The sequence below is a fragment of the Elephas maximus genome, chromosome 22 (assembly GCF_024166365.1).
Source record: "Elephas maximus indicus isolate mEleMax1 chromosome 22, mEleMax1 primary haplotype, whole genome shotgun sequence".
Classification (NCBI taxonomy): Eukaryota; Metazoa; Chordata; class Mammalia; order Proboscidea; family Elephantidae; genus Elephas; species Elephas maximus.
The window spans coordinates 12,403,268-12,428,072 of NC_064840.1; the positions used below are offsets into that span (position 1 = coordinate 12,403,268).

Below are 24,805 nucleotides of genomic sequence, written 5' to 3' on the forward strand. Positions count from 1 at the left end.
GCAGTTGTTCCGACAGGACAAGGGGATACTGATTGGTTTAAAGTCAGGAAAGGTGTGCATCAGGGTTGTATTCTTTCACCATACCTATTCAGTCTGTATGCTAAGCAAATAATCCGAGAAGCTGGACTATATGAAGAAGAATGGAGCATCAGGATTGGAGGAAGACTCATTAACAACCTGTGATATGCAGATGACACAACCTTGCTTGCTGAAAGTGAAGAGGACTTGAAGCACTTACTAATGAAGATCAAAGACCACAGCCTTCAGTATGGATTGCACCTCAACATAAAGAAGACAAAAATCCTCACAACTGGACCAATGAGCAACATCCTAATAAACGGAGAAAAGATTGAAGTTGTCAAGGATTTCATTCTACTTGGATCCACGATCAACAGCCATGGAACCAGCAGTCAAGAAATCAAAAGACGCATAGCATTGGGCAAATCTGCTGCAAAGGACTTCTTCAAAGTGTTGAAGAGCAAAGATGTCGCCCTGAAGACTAAGGTGTGCCTAACCCAAGCCATGGTATTTTCAATCCCATCACATGCATGTGACAGATGGACAATGAATAAGGAAGACTGAAGAAGAATTAACGCCTTTGAATTGTGGTGTTGGCGAAGAATATTAAATATACCATGGACTGCCAAAAGAATGAACAAATGTGTCTTGGAAGAAGTACAACCAGAATGCTCCTTAGAAGCAAGGATGGCGAGACTGCGTCTTACATACTTTGGACATGTTGTCAGGAGGGATCAGTCCCTGGAGAAGGACATTATGCTCGGCAGAATACAGGGTCAGTGGAAAAGAGGAAGACCCTCAACGAGGTGGATTGACATAGTGGTTGCAACAATGGGCTGTAAGGATGGCACAGGACCGGGCAGTATTTCGTTCTGTTGTGCATAGGGTCACTATGAGTCGGAACTGACTCGACGGCACCTAACAACACAAAGTTTTCAGTGGCATTGGTTACATTTTTCACAACGTGTCAACATTCTCATTCATTCCATTGTGGAGGTTTCGTTTCCAGTAATCTGGTTTCCCTATCCCCTCGCTCTTTCATCTTTGCTTTAGAGTAATTATTGACCAATTTGTCTCACATGGACCCCTGGTGGCATAGTGGTTAAGAGCTAACCAAGAATCTACCTGCTGCTCCTTGGAAACCCTATGGAGTAGTTCTACTGTGTCCTATAGGATCCTTATGAGTTGGAATTGCCTAGACAGCAACAGGTTTGGTTTTTTTGTTTGGTTTTGGTCTCATATAGATGATTTTTTAAAGGTACACAGTGCTCACTGGAAATACTCTTTATTTTATGAGCCAATCTGTTATTGAGCTAAAATGTGGCCTCAGGGGGTAGTTTGGGTTCAAGGTTTACGGAGCATATCAGGACAATAGTCTTGGGGAGTCCTCTTACCTCAACCTGTTCCATTGATTTTTTATGGCCCTACTTAGATGTCACACAGCATCACTTCTTCTCCATTTTAATGGTGGAAGCAGCCACAAGCCTAAGAAGACACAAGAGGAAGGAGACAAGATTCTTGATAGGAGTGACAAAGGGACCTTGCAGAAGAAGACGTAGGTCAGAAGACATTGCTGTGACCATCATTGGAAAATGGAATTGGCCACAGAGTAAAACTTAGTGGTGATACAGCTTGTTTTGCTCAACAAATGTTCTGAGGGTGATGAATAAGCCTGTGGAGGAATAAGACCCAGCCCTCAAACGTGAGGAATTCCCCAGGCAAATGGGGGAGATGGATATGTAAATAAAAACCATACTATGCATGTCTTTACAGCAAGTATCACATTAGGCTATAAAGTCCTCAGGAAGCAATCCATATTGCCTGGGAGGTGGGGGTGGGGTGGGGGATAGTGAGGGGCAAGAGGGCTTCAGCAAAGAGGTCATTTCCGGTTTGGGCTCTAGGGGATGTGCAGGAGTTTACCAGGTGGGCAAGGGCAGAGAGAACTTGAGAGCCAAGAGCATGACCAACTGGTAGATGTCCAGGCAGGAGAGAAGGGTGGAAATAAGGCTGGAAAGATAGATGGAGCCCTGGCAGGAAGAGGTTTTAAATGAAGGATGGGGAGTTTGACTCAATCATATGGGTAATGGGAAACCATTAGGGTTTAAGTGTTAGGATCAGATGCCATACCATGGAAAGAACATTTGGGGAAGCTAGATGGAGGTTGGATTGGCTAAAAAACAAAACACCAAACCCCTTGTCTTTGAGTAGATTCTGACTCATGGTGACCCTATGTGTTACAGGGTAAAACTGTCCCGTAGGGTTTTCTTGGCTGTAATCTTTATAGAAGCAGATCGCCAGGTCTTTCTTCCAAGGTGCTGCCACTGGGCAGGTTTGAATAGCAACCTTAGGTTAATAGCACAGCACAAACCGTTGGAGCCACCCAGCGACCTAGGGATTGGCTAGTCACATGCTAAAAACCCAGACTCAAGTAGGGAGGTTTTTGTAGTAGCTTAAGTGAGAAACGATGAGTGTGCAAATTGCGGCCAAGGATGGAGAAAAGGAAGGCAGACTTAAAAATATCTTGGTAGTGGGATCAAGAGGGTTCTCCCAGAGAGGGGTCTCAGCCTTCGCCTTCCCCCAGTTGCTCCCCTGGGCTACTGTGTCCCTTAGCAGTTCTCGACTCTGGCCGTGCACTGACACCATGGGAAGCTTTCACAAACTGGAGATGCTTGTACTCCACATCAAATTAGCTAAAGTTTCAGGGGTGGAACGAGGTGTTGGCATTTTTTAAAAGCTCCCCAGTCAGTCACAAAAAGACAATATTGTATGATTCCACTTGGATGAAATATCTAGAATAGACCAAGGCATAGAGGCCAAAGTAGTATTAGTGGTTATGGGGATGGGAGGGAGGCAGCAAGGGGGAGTCATTGTTTAGGGAGCACTGAGTTTCTGTTCTAAGAAGCCCCTGGGTGGTACAAATGGTTAGGGCAATCAGCTGCTAACTGAAAGCTTGGAGGTGTGAGTCTACCCAGAGATGCCCAGAGGAAAGGCCTAGCATTCTACTTCCAGAAAATCAATCATCGGAAACCCTATGGAGCGCAGCTCTGCTCGGAAACACACAGGGTCGCCGTGAGTCAGAATTGACTCCATGGGAACTGGTTTAGTTTGGTGTGGTTTTTGGTTTGAGTTTCTGTTAAGAGTGATGGGAAAATTTGGAAATGGAGAGTAGTGATGGTTGTACAATATGATAAACACAGTATCACTGAATTGTACATGTACGAAACATTAAAACGGCAAATGTTTCATTCTGTGTGTGTGTGTGTATGTATAAACGAAAACCAAACCTGTTTACCGCTGAGTCGATTCCAACTCATAGTGACCCTATAGGACAGACTAGAACTGTCCCCATAGGGTTTCCAAGGCTGTAATCTTTAAGGACGTGGAGCGGCTGGTGGGTTCTAACCACCAGGGCTCTCTATATATTTACCATAATTTAAACAATGGTTGTTGTTGTTAGGTTTGTTGAGTTGGTTCCGATACATAGTGACCCTATGTGCAACAGAACAAAACACTGCCTGGTCCTGTGCCATCCTCACAACTGTTGCTAAATTTGAGCCCATTGTTGCGGTGTGTGTGTGTGCGTACGTGTGTGTATGTGTGTGTATGTGTATGTATATATATACGTATGTATACATATATACAGAAACCTTGGTGGCGTAGTGGTTAAGAGCTGCTAACCAAAAGGTTGGCAGTTCAAATCCACCAGGCGCTCCTTGGAAACTATATGGGGCAGTTGTGCTCTGTCCTATAAGGTCACTATGAGTCAAAATCGACTCGATGGTAACGGGTTTGGTTTGGTTTGGATATATATATATGTATACATACACATACACATAAAAGTTCCCCGAGTAGATTCTCATGTGTCCCTAGGGTTGGAGAATTACTGGCATAAAAGATACTTTTCAGATACAGAGGACGCAGGCCTGGGCAGAGTGAAGAGAGAGAAAAATAATTTTGATTTGGACGTCCTTCTTTGGAAGACATAACACAGTTTCATAAAAATTGGATAATCCACGAAAAGGGATTCAACCACCTTTTCCCACAGCAGAGCTGTAAAGCAGGTGCCTTGTGCTTGAAAGCCACAGAAAATATCAAACCCATCAGCCGCTTGGTGGGCTCAAACCCACCAGAACAGTATCACAGTTCTACTCTGTGATATAGGGTCTCTGTGAGTCAGAATTGACGCAGTGGAACACAACAACAACCAACCAGGAGGTCCCTAGGTGTACCAAAGAGTTTACACTTGTCTACTAACCTGAAGGTTGGTGGTTGGAACCCATCTAACTACACTGCAGAAGAATGGCCTGGTGATCCGCTCCCATAAAGATTACAGCCAAGAAAACCCTGCAGAGCAGTGCTACTCTGTAAAACGTGGGGTAGAATCGGAATCAACTCAAAGACAATGGGTTTTTTTTGTTGTTGTTTTTCACCAAACAGATGCAGCACTGTAGGCTTTATATGAATCCTCAAACCAACCCTAGAAGATGGGTATCGTTTTCCTCCCCATTTCTCAGAGGAGGAAACTGAGGCTCAGAAAAACCGAGTAACTAGCCCTAAGTTACACAGGAAGGAAGGAAGTGGCAGAGCCCAGTAGCCTGACCTCAGAGGCGGAGCTTGGAGTCCCGGTGCAATACCTCCCTCTCAGCCCTCGCTCCATGTTGGCATAAAATGGGGCGATGTTTCGATTCCTCCTGTATTGTTAATACTGTGAAAACAACTGCTGGCAGTCACCCCATCCTGCAATTTCCACCACCTCCGTTACAAAGAGTGACCACACTTATTCCCTGTCATCGCTGCTCCCCCCACAAACCCTCAGAACCGTCACCGTTGCCTTTTTATTTATACAGTCCTCCGGGGCCCGAAGGCCTTGGAGAATTTCACAGAGCCTCCTCAGCATATCATAAAACAAAACCAAATGTTTTCTTCCCCCCCTCCTTTCCCTGAGTATCTGTCAAAGCCAGCAGAGAAATAAAAACCAGAATCTCCAAACAATACACTTCCCCACAGATAATAAATAAAATTTCCAAAGAGGGAGGAAAAAAAGAGCAAGGAGTCCCACAAAGGTGGGGGGCTTGGGAGACACTGGCGCTAGCTGTATACTAGGCAAACAGCTACCAGAAGACCCGGGGAAAAAGGAACCACTTGAGATAAAAAATTAATGTTCACATTACATACGCCGTGTGTATGTAAGTGTGTGGATGACGGCTGGGAACGCAGTCCCTGTCAGCCACCCCCCTTTGCTCTTTTTCGCACAAATAAATATATACATATGTTGCCTTGCATGGAGCCAACGCTCAATAAATTTTTAGACAATGCATCAAAATACCAATATTCATTTGTGAATTCTCCAAGTACACATGTTTGTGGGCAATCCCTTCTCCCCTCTCCCAAGTGTGGAGCAAGCAGAGATTTTTAAAAACCTTTTTGTATTTATTGCACGCATTCAGTTAAGTTTTTCCACGTATTGCACGTGGAGGAAGGGGCAGAAAGTGACGACAGTGGAGACCTCTTCGGAATGGAAGTGGGGGACGGGTGCAGGAGACTTTGTATTTCTTAGATTTTTCTATGGCTACATTTTTCTAAAGAGCCTTATAGGCTTTTTTTTTTTTTTTTTTCATTTAAACAGGTTATTTTCTAAAAAGCCCTCATGATTTTTATGACGCTGATCAAGTCGTCCTAGAAAATTAAACCACATCATCAGGAAAGACGACTGAAGACTCCAAGAATTCTAATTTTGAGTACAGCCTTCCAGGTCATCATGAAGGCGGATTTAGCAAGGTAGGAGGATAGAACATGTATTATTTAGCAGTTTGTTAGCCTGACTTACTGTTGTTATTGCTGTTAGGTGCCAATGTGTTGCTTCCGACTCATAGCAACCCTGTGTGTAACAGAACGAAAGGTTGCCTGGTCCTGCGCCATCCTCACAATCATTGCTGTTTGAGCCCATTGTTGCAGCCACTGTGTCAATCCATCTCACTGAAGGTATTGCTCTTTTTCGCTGACCCTCTACATTACCAAGCACGATGTCCTTCTCCAGGGATTGGTCTCTCTGATAACATGTCCAAAGTACGTGAGACCAAGTCTCGCCATCCTTGCTTCTAAGGAGCATTCTGGGTGTACTTCTCCCAAGACAGATTTGTTCGTTCTTCTGGAAGCCCATGGTATATTCAACATTCTTTGCCAACACTACAATTCAAATGCATCAGTTCTTCTTCAGTCTTCCTTATTTATTGTCCAGCTTTCACAGGCTTATGTGATTGAAAATACCATGGCTTGGGTCAGGCTCACCTTGGTCCTCCAAGTGACATCTTTGCTTTTCAATACTTTAAAGAGGTCCTGTACAGCAGATGTGCCCAAGGCAATGAGTCATTTGATTTCTTGACTGCTACTTCCATGAGCGTTGATTGTGGATCTAAGTAAAACGAAATCCTTAACAATGTATAACTTTTGAATATATAGACATAAATGGGCCCTGTTTTTCCTCTTGGCCCGAGCTTTGAAAACCTTCAAGATGGGTCTGCAGATATAGACTCCATGTATATAAAACTACACACACCACAGTCTTAAAGGTCTTAACCTTCACCACTGTATTTTGTATACATGTCTCATCCCCTTTGTTCAACTTCGAGCCCTTGGAGTGAAGGCCTAGGGCTTCCCTCTCTTGGTTTTCCAAGGGCTCAGGTCTTGCTCACATGGTGTTATCTGATGGAGACTACATGTCTGTAACTGCATGTACATGCATAGACCTGGGAAAGAGGGGCTCTGCCCTGAGCCCTAGGCATTAGAGGGTCCACTCTGGTCCTTCTCCAGCCACGTTCTTCTCGTGGTTGAGGAGTTCACTGGGCCAATGAGTGGCCCACCCGGAGACCAACTCCCCTTTCTGGACCACCTAGCTGGTACCTACTGAATACTATGTAGATGTATGTATCGTGTAATACGTGTAACCTGTGCAGGATATATATCTCATGTGCTATAAGAGCTTTAAAAGGTAGGTACTAAAGAAATGAAAATCTCCTTGAAACATCATCACTGCTCCTCCTCTGGTTTGGGAGTGAGGCTGGATTTTGTTTTCTGGTAAAAAGGGTTATGGTTGGTCATTTTCTGAACTGGGTTCTTTCTTTTGAGTCCTATACCCTGGGATTGGCTCAGGGATGTATGTGTTTGTGTGTGTGTGTGCAGGGACTGGGAAGAAGTAAATGTTTTGAGTACGTTTCAAAAACTAGGGAGGGGAGCTTTTCCATCTTGAACTCAGGGATGCATGCTTCTCTGAATGGAAGGTTTGAGTCAAGATCTCAGGAATTATGGCCATTACAGGATCCAAGTTCTGAGTCTCCAGATTTGTATTGTCACCTGCTCCTGGATATTACCATGTGGTTGACACTCAGCTACCGCAAACTCAAAAAGTTCTGAATGGGATTTGTTTTCTTTCCTCCAAACCCAAATTTCTCCTGGGCACCTCATCTCAGCAGATCCTACCTCATCTCCACCTACCTGATCTTCCAGACCAGAGGCTGGCTATCACTTAAGTCTCTTCCTTCTCCATGACACCAATAACAACCACAGACAAGAAACTGCCATTGGTTGAGCACCTACTGTATACCAGGCTAAGTGCTTCACATATAGAGTGTCACTCACTCCTTCCATATACTAATGATGTAGGTGTTATTATTACCCCCACTATGTTGTTATTGTTAGTTGCTGTTGAGTCAAGTCTGACTTGTGGTGACCTTGTATATAACAATAAAATGTTTCCCGGTCTTGTGTCATCTTCATGATTGTTGGTATATTTGAGCCCATTGTTTTGGCTATTATGTCAACCCATCTCATGGAGGGTTTCCTTCATTTTTGCTGACCCTCTACTTTACCATGATGTCCTTTTCTAGCAACTGGTCTTTCTTGATGACGCATCCAAAATAAGAGAGCTGAAGTCTCTCCATCCTCACTTCTAAGGAGCATTCTGGATGTATTTCTTTTAAGGCTGATTGTTGTTCTTCTGGCAGTCCACAATATACTCAATATTTTTCACCAATGCCACAATTTGGACACATCAATTTTTCTTCTCTCTCTTTTTTTTCATTGCCCAGATTTCCCCATCTACAGATAAAGACATTGATGCTCAGACAGGTGACCTAGCTTCCCAAGGACACACTGAGAAAATCCAGTTTCCAGCCCAGTTTGTCCTGTGCCATCTTCATGAAGGTTAGTATGCCTGAGTTCACTGCTTCTTTGAGTCCTTTTGCTTCTCCCTCCCCTACCAGCCCCTTTTGGCCTTTCCCTCTCCATAAAAGTCCTTCGAAGGTGCTCAGTAGGTGCTCAGAAAATATGTGATAGATTGAGCTGAATGGACCTTCTAGAGAGGATTCTCTGCCCCCTGGATGGAAACTGTTGCTGACACGAGGTCCTCCTTGGAGGGGAAGGGGAGAGGGCTGAGCGTGGGGAGAGAATGGATGGGAAGACTTCAAAGGGAGGGAAAACGATTACTGAGAAATCTGTTTATACAGCCAGTGAGTGATGGTGAGGGGGAAATGCTGAAAAGCAAAAGGGCGGGAGAGTGCCCAGCCCACGAATCCATCACCAACCCTTTTTCATCTGCTGGCCAAATTATGTGTCCCTGTACTTTTGAAAGTTGGCTGGTCCCCTCAGCTGGGCAGGCAGCACCTTATCCAGGCACCTAGCCTTTAAGCAGCAAGCATCACGGCATGGCTTGAAGGCCACCTCTGTCTACCTTCAGGAAGTCCGAGAGGTGTAGTGTTTAGGCATACTTAGAAGCAAGAACAACTAGCATTTTTGGAGCACTTATTATGTGCCAGCATTGTTCTAAGTTCTGTCAATTTTTTTTTAATCCTCATGACAACCTCAGGAGGACATTACTATAATTAGCTTCATCTTACAAGTGAAGAAACTAGGGCACAAAGTGATGAGCTTGCCTAAGGCCATACAGCTAGGAAGGAGTAGAGCTGGGATTTTAACCCAGGAGTACAGCTCCAGAGGCAATCCTTTTAACTTCTATGCTCTATGCCTCCTGGACAGAGAGGTTCTGGGGTCACGAGTTCAGATCCCGGCTGCCCCAGCACTTGATACCTGCATACTTCAGGCAAGCTGCTCCCTCTTTCTGAGCTTCAGTTGTTGCATCTGAGAAACAGGGACAATAATCATAACTGTCTCATGGGCTTGCTGTGATGGTTCTGAGATAATCCACACAAAGACAAGAACTCAATGTTGGCTAATAATATTATTTCCCTCAAACATTAGGAAGTCTCTTTCCCGATGTGCAAAATTGCAGGGTGGGTTGGAAGGGCTGGGATGGAAAATGATGCTGCCTTGCTTACCTATGTCACAGGGTTTCACAAGGAGCAAAGGATACAATGAATGCATGTGGCAGTATTTTTGTAATTGTATCTTGAAATATCTCAGGCACACTAAAGTATTTGTTATTGTTGTTAGTTACCATCAGATTGGCTCTGACTCATGGTGGTGACCTTATATATAACAGAACAAAATATTACCGGGTCCTGCATCATTTTCGTGATTATTGGTATGTTTTAGTCCACTGTTGGGGCTATTGTGTCAATCCATCTCACTGAGGGTTTCCCTTGTCCGCTGACTCTCCACTTTACTAACCATGATGTCCTTTTCTAATGACCAGTCTTTCCTGATGATGTGTCCGAAGTAAGCAAGACGAAGTCTCATCATCCTTGCTTCTAAGGAGCATTCTGGTTGTATTTCTTCTGAGAGTGATTTGTTGTTTCTTCTTGCAGTCCACAATATATCCAACATCCTTCTCCAACACCACAATTGGAACGCATCCATTCTTCTTCTGCCTTCCTTTTTCACCTTCCAGCTTTCCCGTGTATACAAGGTGATTGAAAAGACTGTGGTTTGGGTCAGGCACACCTTAGTCATCAAAGTGGTATCTTTGGTTTTTTGAATTTTAAAGAGGTCTTTTTCAGCAGATTTGCCCAATGCAATATGTCATTTCTTGACAGCTGCTTCCGTGGACATTGATTATATAGAGAATAATATAATAAACACCCAGGTATTCAACATCTGGCTTAAGAAATAAAAACTTGCAGATACAGTTGGAGCCTCCTAAGTAACTCTCCTCCTTCCCCATCCAAGGGTAACCACCATCCTGATTTTGAAGGTTATCATTTGTATGCATGTCTTTACACTTTTACCATGGATGTAATGTATGTATTTATCCTTCAGTAATCTATGGTATTCTGTAACATATGGTATTGTTTCACACAATTTAAAGCCTCACAGTAATGGTGTTGTACAGCATATACCCTTGTGCAGATTTCGCCGGACATTATGTGTTTAAGACCGATCTATGTTGATGCATGTGTTTCTAGTTGCTTATTTTTAAATACTATACAACATTCCACTGGACGAATGTGCCCCAAAGTCCTCATTCATTCTCCGGTTGGTGACCACGTTGGCGGTTTCCGGGTTTTTGGTATCATCAATGTCTCGTACTGCAGTGAACATCCGTGTGTGTGGCTCTTTATGCACACATGTCACAGTTTCTCTAGAGATTATAGCAGGTGTTAAGTTGTTGGGTTGAAATGTTTGTGCATCTTCGAACTGATCAGATTGTCCATTTGCTCACTAATGCTTGTTGTTGTTAGGTGCTGTTGAGCCGATTTTGACTCATAGAGACCCCATGTGACAGAGAAAAACCGTCCTGAAAGGTTTTCTTGGCTGTAATCTTTACGGAAGAAGACCTTTCTCCTGTGGAGCCACTGGGCAGGTTCAAATTGCCAACCCTTTGTGCAATAGCCAAGCACTTAACCATCTGTACCACTAGGACTCCTTTCTCCATCGCAGCTGTACCATTGCAGACTGTCATCAGCGGTGGCTGGGTCATCTCACTGCTCTGCATCCTCACCAACCCTTGGTTTTATCAGGAGGCAATGATTTTTAAAAGAGTAGAAACAAAACAAACTAGAAACCATTGAGTTGATTCGGACTCATGGTGATTCCATGTATGCCAGGGTAGCACGGTGCTCTATAGGGATCTCAGTGGCTGATCTTTTGGAAGTAGATTGCCAATCCTTTCTTCTGAGGTGCCCTCTGGGTGGATGCGAACTGCCAACCTTCGATTAGTAGCTGAGCGCCTAACCATTTGTGCCACCCGGAATAGCCTAAAGCAGTAAAGTGCTATACGCATGGTATTAGGGATACCATGTGATCTAGAAACACTGGTGGCGTAGTAGTTAAGTACCACGGCTGCTAACCAAGAGGTCGGCAGTTCGAATCCACCAGACACTCCTTGGAAACTCTATGGGGCAGTTCTTCTCTGTCCTATAGGGTTGCTATAAGTGGGAATCGACTAGGCGGCAGTGGGTTGGGTAGGTTTTGGTGATCTAGCTGGTGGCTACAAGGTGTTGTGTGTGTTGATAACTGAGCTGGAGAGGCGATTTGATGTCTTTCCCAAGAACAAGTCTGTAAAAGGCACCCATATTGTCTTCCAGGAAGTCTCCCCTGACTCCTCTCCATCCCCGTCTCAATTATGGACCAGCAGCCCCATTGTCTGTGCTCTAGTTGCCTCTGGCCCTTGCCCCACCTGGCACTCATGAAGAAATTGAAATTACCTGTTTGTTTTTCTCCCGACTCAACTGAACACCAAGAAATTGAGAACTATCTTATTCCATTTTAGCTCCAGAGTCAATCCCAGAACTTGGCACACAATAGGCACTCAATAAATGTTTACTGAATGAATGACTGTAACCTAGTGCCTGATGCATGGTTGTAGCTCCCTATGTTCTGATGAACAAATGAATGAGTGAATGAGTAAAACATCCAAGTTAAATAGGAAGTGAAAGAATTCTAGGTGCTAGGGGAGAACTTTCTAGTCATTCACCTGTCCGTGTAATCATGTTTTTAAAAACTAAACAACCTGTTCCCGTTGAGTTGATTCTGACTCATATCATCCCTATAGGACAGAGTAGAACTACCCCAAGGTTTCCGAGGCTGTACTCTTTACAGAAGCAGACTGCCAAGTCTTTCTTCTGCAAATCATATTTTTAGTAAGCATTTATTGAGTACCTAGTGTGTACCGGGTCCGTGGTCCCCATCTTGAAGCACCTCCTGCTGTGTTACTTTGCAGTGTGGTGGATTCTGTGACAAGGTAACCACCAAAAGAGGAAATGGAACCCTCTGGGGATGGGAAGCAGCAAAATGTTTGCAGAGGAGGCGGCATTTCCCTAGGTGGCAGCTTCCATCTCCCCCTTACGTCCTTCTCTCCCCACCAATCTCCTGCCATCTCCTTTTCCCAAACTTCCAAAGCAGTCAGGTTGAGTTGCCACTGGATATCGGTGATGGTCTGGTCGCACAACAAGATTAATGTAATCAGTGTCCTAAATTGTGCATGTGAAATATCTTGAATTGGCAAATGTGTTATATATATATATATATATCTTTACAGTAGTAATAATAACGAAAAAAATTTAGTTGACAGATTCATGTCCCCTTTACCTTAGGTTTCGTGTCCCCCCAAACCAAAGTCAAAGGGTCAGTGTACTTGGGGTGTGAGCTGAAGTGCTTTTGAGCTTGGTCCAGGGAGGTTGATGAAGGAGTTTGCTTCTCTCTTTGGCTATTTATTACCCAAGACAGAAAAGATGGGAGAAAGCAGGGCTTTGTTGGCATAGAAGACAAGGGCTGGGAGCAAAGGAGAAAGAAACATCCTGGAAGACACACAAGCAGGCTCCATGATATCCTGGTTGGGGATCTAGGGCTCGGTGTTTTTGAAACTCACACCTAGGGATCTGCCAGGCAGCCCTGCAAACACCCCCCTCCAGCTCAGGCACAGCCATAAACCACTCAGCCAGCACTCGCCGGCTACATGGTGATGGCCCCTTGATGTATTTACCCAAAGAGAAGAAGTGAAAGGTAGCTGTAGTCATGAAGCAGTAAAATACCTCCCGTTGCCCAGGTGACATCATCCCAAACACCCTGCCCTGTGCTCTGTGGTTTATGAAGTTACCACAACCCCAGGAGACATCTCCTGGGTGCATGCGGTGGGGAGCTCTAAATTTATTTGACCTAATTTGTTGAAGGTTTTCCCTTTCAGATTTGGGGGTTTGGGGGTTGTAATGACTTCTCCTTTGCCCTTGAAGAGAGGTTATCTATTTCCCTTGGCTCACTTTCTTCTGGGGTTTCTGCAGTAAGGACAATAGCTAGCTAGTTGCTAGACAGATGCCGTTGAGTTGACTTCGACTCATGGTAGCCTTATGTGCAACAGAACAAAACACTGATTGGTGCTGCGTTATCCTCACAATCACCAGCATGTGTGAGGCCATCACTGCAAATATTGTGCCAATCCACCTCACTAGGGTCTCCTTTTCCCTTGTTGACCCTCTGCGTCACCAAACATGACGTCCTCCTTCAGCGATTGATCCCTCCTGGTGACATGTTCAAAGCCAGCAAGTCAGATAATGTCCTGTTGTAATCCCTAAAGTTTTCACTGATTCTCAGAAGTAGATCACCAGGTCTATCTTAGTCTGGAAGCTCCACTGAAACCTGTCCATCTGTCCGCCATGGGTGACTCTGCTGGTATTTGAAATAGCTTCCAGCATCATAGCAACACCCAAGCCATCATAGTATGTCAAACTGATAGGCAGATGGTGATCCATATATATAGAAATACATATATCGCGTGTGTATATATATAATTTCTAGAAATACATATATATATGTATGTAGAGAGAAAGATTTTTTTTTATATCTAAACCAAAACAAGCAAACACTTTGCTGTCCAGTTGATTCCAACTCATAGCAGCCCGATAGCACAGAGTAGAACCACCCCATAGGGTTTCCAAGGAGTGGCTGATGGATTGCAACGGCTGACCTTTTGGTTAGCAGCTGAGCTCTTAACCACTGCACCACCAGTGCCGTTTTTTATATCTAGAAAGCATGTATTTCTAGAAAAAGCTCTGGAAACACACTCGCCTGTGAGTAAAGTAGTTAGAAAAAGAATGAATTTCACTTTTTAATTTATACTTTTGTATAGTCTGTGTTTTTTTTTTTTTTTTTCAATAACCACATATTTAACCTGTTGCAGTCGAGTTGATTTGGACTCATATTGACCCTATAGGACACAATAGAACTGCCCCATACAGTTTCCAAAGAGCAGCTGGTGGATTGGAACTGCCAACCTTTTGATCAGCAGCCATAGCTTTTAACCACTGCACCACCAGGGCTCCAACCACATCTTAGTGCTGTGATATTTTATAAAAAGACAATATTAATTAAAAGTCTTAATAGAATAAACGTATTCAAATGTATAATATTGTTATGAATATAGAATTACAAACACAAAGAGGGAATGGACAGTAGTTGGACTTTTACACATTGATTTTTTTATTTGGATTCCATAAAATTTACCCATTTTATATGTGTACAATTCAATAATTTTTTAGCAAATTTACAGTGCTGTGCAACCATCACCGCAATCCAGTTTTAGAAAGACCCCTTGTCCCCATTGGTAGTCACTTCCTGTTCCCACGCCCATGCCCTGGCAACCACTGATCTACTTTCTCTCTCTATGGATTTCCCTATCCGTAGCTAGGCCCCTGACAATACGTGACCTTTGGTGTCTGGCTTCTTTTACCTAGCATCATGTTTTCAAGGTTCATCCATGTTGTAGCATGTATTAGTATTTCAGTCCTTTTTATGGCCGAGTAATATTCCACTGGAGCCTTGCTGGCACAGTGGTTAAGAGCTCAGCTACCAACCAAAAGGTCAGCAGTTCGAATCCACCAGCCACTCCTTGGAAACCCTATGGGGTAGCTCTACTCTGTCCTAAAGTGTTGCTATGAGTCAGAATCGACTCGATGGCAACAGGTTTGGATTTTTTTTTTTTTTTTTAATATTCCATTAAGAGCCCTGGTGGCACAGTGGTTAAGCGCCTGGCTGCTAATCAAAAGGTGGGCGGTTCGAACCCACCAGCTGCTTTGCAGGAGAAAGATGTGGCAGTCTGCTTCTGTAAAGATTACAGCCTTGGAAACCTTAGGGGGCAGTTCTACTCTGTCCTCCAGGGTCCTATGAGTCAGAATCATGACTGACAGCAATGCGTTTGATTGTTTTATATTCCATTGTGTGATGGGTAGACCACAATTTGTTTATCCATTCACTAGTGGATATACATTTACATTGTTTTCACTTTGGGGCTTATTGTATATTTTTAAATATGTTTTAAAAAACACATTTATAATTATACTTTAGGAAGGCCAGTATTTTTTGATATACATGTACAACCCGGAATATCACAATTCCTTCAAATATATGAATGCCGTAAAACGGACTCTGCAGTCTATCTATCTGATGTCCCCATCTTCTCAGGAAAATGGCGACAGTTTAAAATTCTCTAACTTGGAAATATAAAGTCATTTAGTGTGGGAGGGGCCCTGGTGATGTAAAGGTTAAGTGCTCGGCTGCTAATCAAAAGGTTGGCAGCTTGAACCCACCCAGCGGCTCTGCGGGAGAAAGACCTGGCAATTTGCTCCCGTAAAGACAACAGCCAAGAAAACCCTATGGGGGTAGCTCTACTCTGTCACATGGGGTCGCTATGAATCGAAAATCAACTCGACGGTGCCTAACAACAACATTTAGTAAGAAGAATTAAAAAAGAACAGAATAGGTTAGATATGTGTGTCCTTAACAGTAGCTGGTAGTTACTGAAGGTATATCTTTCGCTCCAAAATTAATAAAGTGCTTGACGTGTATGAATTCGTTTCATCCTCTTGGTCACCCTGTGAAGAAGGCCTTGCTATCATACCCATTTTACACATGAGAAAGCTGGGGAGCAAGATTAATGACGTGCCTAAGGGCGCCTTGTTAGGAAACAGCAGTTTCCAGAGTCAGGGAGTCTGGCTCTACCCCAACCCCCTGACTACCATGCATGCATTGATATATTTTTTCAATCAATCTATATTATTTTACTTGTTACAATCTGTTTATTTCCATGGGTTTAAAACATCCATGCTACTATAAACTAATCATTGTATTTCACCCTTAATGTGCTGCCGTTACAGCTCTTTGATCTTGGACCCTGTGTGGAGCCTAAGAGTATGGGCTTTAGAATCTGGCCACTTACTAGCCCGGTGTAGCCTTGAACAGGGACTGCCACCTCCCCCAGCCTCAGTCTTCTCATCGGCAAAACGGGGATCATAATTTCCTAAGGCCGTTCTAGCATCAAATGAGACGATGAACATCACGCATAAAAAACATTGACCAGTAACACTGGTGTCCTTTTTGTTACGTATGTGCCATGTTCACATCAGCTGTTAGTATTCCTACGTAACACTTGGCGCTACTTTTACACAAGCCCACGTGCACATTTCTCAATCTGGAGACACTCGCCTGAAATTGTGAGATAAACCCCAAGGCAGCAGAGGGCAGGTCCCAAGCTCAGGGATATTTCTGCAAGAGAGCAGGGGAGATCTTGGCTCAGGGCGCGCACACGTACACCCCCGTTTGCACAGACAGCTTCTATTTTTTCTGTCCCCCTCCCTCATGATTCCCCCTCCCCCCCTCTCTTCCAGCATTCCAAACTGCAGGGGCTGACCCTGTCTCTCTTGATGATTTAGGCTTCGGAGAAGGACCAGGGAAGGATTTGTTTTGACGTTTAAAGGCAATCCCGGTAATGAATGGCAGGGGCGCCATCCACCTCCCCGTCCATATATCTGCACAACAGTATCTATTTTTGACGTAGCTGACACGCCATTTCCTTTGGCAGCGCAAGGGGGGCTCGTCTTTAAATTAAACTCGTCTCCAACCCCTTCGATCTGCAGCCTGTTCGGGGGCAGACGCTGGCGAGGGAAGCCAGAGAGACGGGCAGGCCTGTTAGCGGCCGGTGATGTATGAAGGGAAGGGCCCAGGTACCACGAGCTGGAACCAAGACCCTCTCTAAAGCAGTAACTAATGACAGAGGGTGTCCCCGAGTCTTCTAATCACCCTTAATGTGCTGAGTTAGAAGCCAACTTTAAAGCCGGAGAGATAAGTAGGTCAGACAAACAGACACAGAAAACAAACTGAAATCATGTAATTGTCTCTAGGAGTCTGGTCTTGCATGGAGGGGATGCTGATACACTTGATTAAGAATTAACTACGGCAAAAAGACCCTTGGGCTTCTGTGAGTGTCTGTTTCGATAGCTACCCGATCGCCCTAATGCACTGCCCAAACCCAAACCCAAAACCAAGCCAGATGCCCAAGTTGATTTCCACTCATGGCGACCCCATGTGTTTCAGAGTGGAACTGCACTCCATAGGGTTATCAAGGCTGTGACCATTAGGAAGCAGATCTCCAGGCCTTTCTCCTGAAAGTGGGTGGGTTCAAGCCGCCCACCTTCCAGGTAACAGACGGCTGCTTACCCATTTGTGCCACCTCTGTTCCAAGAGCTAACTTGGCAGAGCGGAGAGAAAACGCTGGCTTAGGTATCAGCGAAGCTCAGCTTTACTGCTTCCTAGCTGGGAGGCAAGCTCCTTTCCTCTTCCAAGCCTCAATTCCTCATCTGTAAAAAGTTCCAAGTGCCCCTTGAAGGGTTATTGGGAGGATCTAAATGAAAAGAGAGAGAGAGAGAGAGAGAATATGTGCAAGCGATTTATAAACTGTTGGCAAGTACGCTCCAAATGTTTCGATTATCAGATAATGATGGGGAAGGAGACATATGGGGTCTATGATGGGGAAAAACGATCATAATAAAAGAAGGTATTAGATTGGCCTGCCTTCTAAGCCAAACGAACATTTCTTTCCATACTTTGCCATTATTCTTTCCTCCAACCCTTTTCCCCTGAGGTCTTGAATCTTTGATCTTTTACTTAAAAAAAAAAAAGAAGGGGGCGGGGTGGGTTTAGAGCCTGTGTGATCCCTTCTGATTTAAACCTTAAATAAAACAAAGACCTCCTAGAGAATTACCATTGCCAGGTTGGTTGCTCTGATATTTGGGTGAATTTTCTTTCTATTGAAGCAGAGAAAAGTGGGGTGGATGAACGTGTTGTGGGAGCAAAAGATTCCACATACGTATCTGCACAAACTGATCCTCTGTTCACTAGCCAAGAACTCGTACCATGGGGAACCTGGGTGGAAAATGATTCTCATTTCTCACTGGGCCAAAGTCCCCTTGGTCCCTGGCCCTGGATCCTATGAGATGATGGAAGAAGTGTCCAGAAGGATAAGTGATAAGGAATGTCCTTCCAGAAAGCCACTCTCTGCCTTCTCTCCAGTGACAGCTGCTACAACTGTCTGTGCCCCTTGTTGTTAGCTGCCATTGTGTACATCCCTGACTCATGGCAACAATGGGATTGGACCGTTGTGAGCCACAGGGTTTTCACTGGCTCATTTTTGGAAGGAGATCACCAGGCCTTTCTTCCTTGTCCATCTTAGCCTGGAAGCTCCACTGAAACCTATTCAGCATCATAGCAACACGCAAGCTGCACTGACAGATGGGTGGTAACTGTGCGCGGGGTGCACTGGCTGGGAATCGAACCCAGGTCTCCCTCATGGAAGGCAAGAATTCTACCCCTGAACTACCACTGCTTCCATTTGTGCCTCTGGGAGAGGGAAACCAGTGTGAAGTCTTCAAACCTGGTCTAATGCAACCCACCAGCTGGGTACCTGTGTCTGCAAATCTTCTCCAATCCACGGGATCCCATGCTTAAGAAATAGCATTTTTTTTTTCGGTCACTGGATATAAATGAACTAAGGGACTCGAGGGCTCCGTGCCCTCTTGTTGGATGACCCTCTTCTTCATAACATCTTTTAGTATCTCATGGAATTAGATGTCCAGGGAACCCATTTTGGGAAAACGTTGTTTCAGCAGCAAGCTTTGTCCTTGGACCTCCTTCTGTCCATTTTATTGCCAATAACAACCGTGAAGGCGGCGCTGACATCACACTGGAAAGGATACCTCATTTTTTGGATGGATTTTAAAAGAACCTAAAATTCTAAGTGACATCCCTGGGTGGTGTAAATGGTTAACATGTTCGGCTGCTAACCGAAAGGTTGGTAGTTCAAGCCCACCCAGAGGGGCCTCGGAAGAAAAGCCTGGCTGGCCATCTCCTTCCGGAAAAATCAGCCATTGAAACCCGAATGAAGCAGAGTTCTACTCTGACACACGTGGAGTCTCCAGGAGTCGGAACAGGCTCCATGGCAACTGGTTAACTAGTGGTTAAAATTCTAAGCCTTGCTACACAAAATGTAACAGGACTAAGTGACAAACTTAAGCTTGCTTTTATCTTTTAATCTGATGCCAAAACAAAGGATGGAGAAGGGGTTTCATCATGGTTGATGAGACCACAACATTGCGGTTTGAGTTATTGAAACCCACCAATAATAAGTAGTATTAAAATAATTCAATGGCCTCTACCAGACTGAGCCCAGGACAACTAGATGGTACCCAGCTACCACCACTGACTGCTCTGACATGGATCACAATAGAGGGTCCCAGACAGAGCTTGAGAAAAACGTAGAATGAAATTCTAACTCAAAAAGAAAGGCCAGACTTGCTGTCCTGATAGAGGCTGGAGAAACCCTGAGAGTATGGCCCCCGGACATCCTTTCAGCTCAGTAACAAGGTCACTTCTGAGGTTCACCCTTCAGCCAAAGATTGACCAAGCTCATGGAACAAAACAAGACTTACAGGGCACACCAGCCTTGGGGCAAGGACAAGAAGGCAGAGGGAACAGGAAAGCTGATAATAGGGAACCCAGGGTGGAGAAGGGAGAGTGTTGGCATGTCATGGGGTTGTTAACCAATGTCATAAAACAACATGTGTACTAACTGTTTAATGAGAAACTAGTTTGTTCTGTAAACCTTCATCTAAAGTACAATTAAAAAAAATAATAATTCAGAGGTGTCTTGGGCCGCATTCATAGAATAGTATCTGCGCCGAGGTTCTATTTGACTGCAACTCACCTGGTATTCGAGTCTGGGGCTCCACTGTTTGTGAAAGACAGAGAATACCAACAGGAAGGGACCCTGGACTTCAGGGCAAACCAATGAAGTAGTTTGGGGCCATTAATCCTGAGGACTGAAGAATGTGGCCCACAAATACTTAGAGCTGTCTTGTTGCAGAAGAAAGAGCCTCTGTCTGAATGAGGAAGGTTACGTGGGAGTCAATTCAAGCTCAACATGCGGTAGAGATTTAGAAAACTAGAGTTCTTTAAAAATGTATATATTGGAGAGGTTGCCCATGAGGGAAAGAGCTCCCTATCAAAGTGGTATTCAAGAAGAAAGCGGGCATCACCTATCTGCAAGGTTAAGAAGGGATATCTGCAATAAGGAGAGAAGTTAGGGTAGAAGGGTGCCAAGAAAATGTCTAATTATTAACTCCTATGATTCCTGGGGAAGCCTGGTGGCGTAGTGGTTAAGTGCTACGGCTGTTAACCAAAAGGTCAGCAGTTCGAGTCTACCAGGTACTCCCTGGGAACTCTATGGGGCAGTTCTGCTCTGCCCTATAGGGCCACTATGAGTCAGAATCGACTTGACAGGTTTTTTTTTTTTTTTTTTTTTTAATGAGTCCAGGAAGACTAGATACCAGGTTTGCTGTTGTTGTTAGGTTCTGTCGAGTCGTTTCCCACTCAGAGTGAGCCCATGCACAACAGAAGGGAACGCTGCCTGGTCCTGCACCATCCTCACAATCGTTGTTATACTTGAGCCCATGGCTGCAGCCACCCTGTCAATCCATCTCATTGAGGGTCTTCTTCTTTTTCACTGACTCTCTACTGGAATCCTACTAAAGCCATGTGTGCTTTGGAACAAAGCTCAGGATGAGGTGGCTGGGAAGCTTGAATTACAAAAACCACCAGAGAATCACTTTATAAGGCTTCTCGAGGTGTTGCCTCTGGGGACAGTGTTTCTGTGACAATCCAAAGGGCCATGCTCAGAGACAGTATCATATATTAGATACGAGCATGAATTTCAGAGTCAGAGAAACCTGAGTTCAAATCCCAGCTCTGCCGCTTACTCACCGCAGTACGTTACGGCAAGTTATTTAGACTCACAGGTTTCTCATCTACAATATCAGAATAATTATACCTACCTCAGAGTGTCATTAAAACATTAAAATGAGGGCTTTTACTGACATCCTAAATTATACCCTCCCCCTGTTTACAAAAATAAAAACATGGTAAAACACTCATATAAAACATAACTGTTAAAAATCAGAAGCAAACATTTCCTGAAATCTCACCTCCCAGATATACTTACTATTCCTTTTTTATACTTTTATATTTTTTCCATATTTGCTTCAGTAAGTGTGTAAGGAAAAAAACAAACAGTAAACTTGACACATGAAACATTAAAACTTAACACCACCCTTACAGCACTCTGTGTGTTCTCCTACCAAGTCAACTTTTACTTCCAATGTCTTTGCTAAAACATAGCAGGCTGTAGTACTAAGAGTTAAAAAAAAAAAAGAAAAAGAAAAAACAGTGCCATCGAGTTGATTCCGACTCATAGCAACCCTATAGGACAGAGTAGAACTGCCCCATAGGGTTTCCGAGGAGTGCTTGGTAGATTTGAACTGCTGACCTTTTGGTTAGCAGCTGTATCTCTTAACCGCTGCGCCACCAGGGCTCTGTATGAAGAGCTAGTGGCTAGAAAGCCTTAGATTTGGGATCTAGACTCCACCATTACAGCATCATCATCATCACTTCCATTCTCTTCATCATCACCATCACCGCTACCACCAACATAACCACTTGCACCACCCACCACCACATCATAACCACTACCAGGACCACAGCACGATCATCACAACTACGTCTACTATCACCATCCCTGCCACCACCATCACCACCACCACCACCGTCACCACCACCACCGTCACCGCCACCACCGTCACCGCCACCACCGTCACCGCCACCACCGTCACCGCCACCACCGTCACCACCACTGTCACCGCCACCACCGTCACCGCCACCACCGTCAGCGCCACCACCGTCACCGCCACCACCACCGTCACCGCCACCGCCACCGTCACCGCCACCGCCACTGCCACCGCTATCACCGTCACCGCCACCACCGTCACCACCGCCACCGCCACCGTCACCACCGCCACCGCCACCACCGCCACCATCACCATCGCCACCGTCACCACCACCACCACCGTCACCACGACCACCACCACCACCATCACCACCAGCACCATCACCACGACCACCACCACCACCACCATCACCACCACCATCACCACCAGCACCATCACCACCACCACCACCATCACCACCAGCACCACCATCACCATCACCACCATCACCACCACCACCATCACCACGACCACCACCATCACCACGACTACCACCACCACCATCACCACCAGCACCATCACCACGACCACCACCACCACCACCATCACCACCACCATCACCACCAGCACCATCACCACCACCACCACCATCACCACCAGCACCACCACCACCATCACCACCACCACCCCCACCATCACCACCATCACCAGCACTACCACTTCCCAAATTACCATTATCACCACCACCACCATCAAGAAAGATTTCACTTTACTTGGATCCACAAAGGGTTGAAAAGCAAAGATGTCACCCTGAAGACTAAGGTGCCCCTGACCCAAGCCATGGTATTTTCAATCGCATCATACGCATGCGAAAGCTGGACAATGAATGAGAAAGACTAAAGAAGAATTGACGCCTTTGAATTGTGGTGTTGGCTAAGAATATTGAATACACCATGGACTGCCAAAAGGACAAAAAAAATCTGTCTTGGAAGAAGTACAACCAGAATGCTCCTTAGAAGCAAGGACGGAGAGGCTGCGTCTTCCATACTTTGGACATGTTGTCAGGAAGGATCAGTCCTGGAGAAGGACATCGTGTTTGGTAGAGGGTAAGTGAAAAAGAGGAAGACCCTCAAAGAGATGGATTGACACAGTGGCTGCAACAATGGGCTCAAGTATAACAATGATTGCAAGCATGGTGCAGGAGCAGGCAGTGTTTCGTTCTGTGGTACACAGGGTCGCTATGAGTTGGAATTGACACACGATGGCACCTAACAACAACAACACCACCACCATCAATTATGAAGTTCATGTGGACAGACCACTACAGCTCTCTAGATTCTGTACTTGCATCTCAGGCCTCTGTGTGCCTATCTTTAGTTCAGTACTAAACATTTCCTTGACCATACGAAGAATTTCTGTAGCCCTTCCTTATATGGTCTTACCGAGGTCCGGTGGACTTACAGGCATTGTGTTCTAGATCTTAGCAGCTAAGTATGCACTGGATTTTAAATTTGCATTAAAATTCTTTATGGCCCGTAACCTGGTGATGTCTCTGTTGAAAGTTTTTACTATCTAAGAAAGAGTCTGAGAGAAGGAAGCCAGCGCCACGAAGATGACTTTCTCAGCCCAGTGGCTATGAAATCCAGCCTTATAAGCAAAGCTTCCCCCAAAGAATCTGGGGAATCTTTTCTTTTCTTGGACTCCATCCTTGACCTGTTGCCTCATAGTTGAGGGCGTTTCTGAGAGACGCGATCAAGACATTCCATTAAGTTAAACTACATCCAAATATCATATGATGCCTTTGAACCCTTCCGACAAACCACACAACACTCAATGAATTCAAAACACTGGGCAGGGAAAGAAGGGGAGGGTGTGGGCCAGGGCTCTTGAATTGAATTTGTTTCTTTCTCTTTGTGCTCCAATGGGGTCCACAGCATTGCCTGGCAACTTCCAAGTCCACATGATTATTTTCCAAAGAACGTCTCTATCAAGTTCTCTCTCAGAAGTTCCCAGCCAAAAGCAATATTAGAGAGCTGCGACGGACTTCAATAAGTACGCATTTCAGGGAATAAACATCCAAGCAAGATTCACTTCTTCTATCTCTTGCCAATACTCCCCTTTGGCCAAGCCCAATGGAAGCCAGGAATTTGGAGGTCCCATTGATGCTCAGGACACAGAGCAGGGTGGGGGATGGTGGAAAGTAGATCTGGAGGGGCGAACAGAAGATGTCCAGCACACAACTGGGTTCTGTGATATTCTAATATGCATTTTCCCATAAAGCCAAACCACTTTTTGTGCCATGAACTCCTGCAGACAAGACGTAAAGAACGGTTAGCCTCATAATCCTACCAAATCGGTTGCCGTCGAGTCGATTCCAACTCATAGCAACCCTATAGGACAGAGTAGAACTGCCCCATAGGGTTCCCAAGGCTGTAATCTTTAACGAAGCTGACTGCCACATCTTTCTCCCGTGGAGTGGCTGGTGGGTTCCAACTGCAGACCTTTCAGTTAGCAGCCAAGCACTTAACGGCTGGGTTACCAAGGCTTCTTTGATAATTGTACAGAAGACTAAAATGACTAGAAACCTCAGATACTATGGTCCCAAGTCATATCACATTTCACAAATAAAGGAGTCCTGGTAGCACAGCAGTTAAAGTGATAGATTACTAATCAAAAGATCCATGGTCTGAAACCACCAGTGCCTTCAAGGGAGAAAGATGTGGCAATCTGCTTCCAAAGAGATTTACAGCCTTGGAAACCCAATGGGGTCACTATTAGTTGGAACCGACTTAAGAGAAATGCGTTTGGGTTTTTTTTTCGGATGTTTAAATCTTAGCATAGGAGGGAAATGGTGACCAATGAACAGATGAAAGCAAAGACTTACAAAAGGCAAGTTCTGCCAGCTGGGAGCTGGGGTAGGGTAAAGGGAGCACCATAATGGGTGTCGGAGGCCATGCTGTGGAGTGCAGACTCTTCTTGTAGGGGATGGGTGTGGGACATGGTGACTCCGAGTCAGAATTGACAATACGAGGCAA

At 44.9% G+C, this 24,805-nt stretch overlaps 1 long non-coding RNA gene across 2 annotated transcripts in view; it reads right to left on the reverse strand.

Annotated features, from left to right (window-relative positions):
* Positions 1-1,465: 1,465 nt before the first annotated feature.
* The window catches only part of LOC126065358 (uncharacterized), a 131,062-nt gene continuing 107,722 nt past the window's right edge, over positions 1,466-24,805 (reverse strand). Inside the window, exons 3-4 of one of the 2 annotated variants that reach the window (XR_007514842.1) lie at positions 17,395-17,578; positions 1,466-1,503 (exon numbers count right to left, since the gene is read on the reverse strand). This is a non-coding gene — a long non-coding RNA (uncharacterized LOC126065358). Of the gene's footprint in view, positions 1,504-16,040; positions 16,444-17,394; positions 17,579-24,805 lie in introns of those variants that run through there. The other variant, XR_007514840.1, reaches the window with a different exon arrangement.